This window comes from Pyxicephalus adspersus, chromosome 4 (genome assembly GCF_032062135.1).
Source record: "Pyxicephalus adspersus chromosome 4, UCB_Pads_2.0, whole genome shotgun sequence".
Taxonomy (NCBI): domain Eukaryota; kingdom Metazoa; phylum Chordata; class Amphibia; order Anura; family Pyxicephalidae; genus Pyxicephalus; species Pyxicephalus adspersus.
Window position 1 is genome coordinate 84,755,826 of NC_092861.1, and position 1,382 is coordinate 84,757,207.

The 1,382-nt window shown below is 29.2% G+C and overlaps 1 long non-coding RNA gene across 1 annotated transcript; it reads right to left on the reverse strand.

Annotated features, from left to right (window-relative positions):
* Positions 1-53: 53 nt before the first annotated feature.
* LOC140330088 (uncharacterized) lies at positions 54-1,070 on the reverse strand. Its single transcript, XR_011920614.1, has 3 exons — positions 1,024-1,070; positions 650-694; positions 54-556 (listed from the first exon to the last, which is right to left on the reverse strand). It is a non-coding gene; the product is annotated as an uncharacterized lncRNA (long non-coding RNA).
* Between the last annotated feature and the right edge of the window lie 312 nt (positions 1,071-1,382).

Consider the following 1,382-nt stretch of genomic DNA (forward strand, 5'->3'; position numbering starts at 1 on the left):
TTTTTTAATGTTTGATTTTAAAAGGGCATTATTATAGCAAAAAGAAAGTCTTTAATTTACACTAGTATTTTTCTGCTGGTTTGATTATGGCAAAACACCTGTCTACCTCTGAGAAAACCTGAACCTGTGGCAGACAATGGAAAAGACAGGGATATTTTCATGAGCATTTGTAGTGGCATTTGTTTAATATCTGGGGTACCTAAAATAAGTTTGTACTTTGAATTGTAGTTTTAATTTAGGTGTGACAATGAACATGTTATGAATACACACAAAAATATGTGGTCAAGAGTATGTAGGATATTTTTTTCTTACCACATTTCTTACCATTCTTAACTTCAGCTACTTTTTCTTGCCTTTTATCTGGGGTCTCTGAAAATTCATTTGCAGTAAGTGTGTAACAATCAGATCGGACATTATACATTTTTTGAAATCGAATTCATAAGTAGGAGGAATAATATATTCATAGTGTTTCAATACATGAAATGCATTCCATTAAATATTTAAAGTTAGGTGTACCTACCTTTCTTATGTTCCTTTTCTGTTTCCTCGTTTTTAGCTACATAAAAAACATTAATGTAACCTTTAATGATTTAATGTATATTTATTGACAAGTTTTCCCGAGGTAACTGTAACTGTGGGAGATATTTACCTTCCTTTGGTTTTACTGGAACTTCTGGTTCAATAACTGGAGTTTCTGTAAATGTTTTAAAAGAGAGTGGTAGATATGTATTTATTACATTTCAGTAAATGTACTATAAATTAAGTGTTAAAGAATTATGAAACACTTTGTTTAAAAAAAATATATATGTACAGTTTTGCAAATGTTAGATACTTTTGGAAAGGGGCACTGGTCGCATTTTTTTAAAATTTATTAATGCCAAGTAAAATATATCAATTACTATATATTGATTAGCTCACATTCACACTCACACACTTAAACAATAATGCACCTCTGTCCTTAATGCATAATGTCATGTCATCTAATATATCTTTACAATACAGTTGAGGAGATTTGAAGTGTACCTTTCTTTGGCTCTGCTGGTTTTTCTTGCTTTTTAATTGGGGTCTCTGGAAATATATATAAGTATGTGTCAGATGTGACAATGTACATTTTATAAAAACACAACACAGAGGTTCAAAAAAACAAGTAAGATGATAATTACAGTTTTGGAATACATAAAACATAATTTAACATTTTAATATATAAAATATAAAAAACGCTGCACATACCACAATCTATTGAACGTACAGAAATAGTGATCGTTGTAGGGTTTTTTCCTGATTGCTTATTAATGCATTTAACAGATTTTTGTATGTGTTGTGCCATTTAAATTTAGTGTTTTATGTTTGTATGTCATATTTGTTTTTTTTCCTATTTTAAA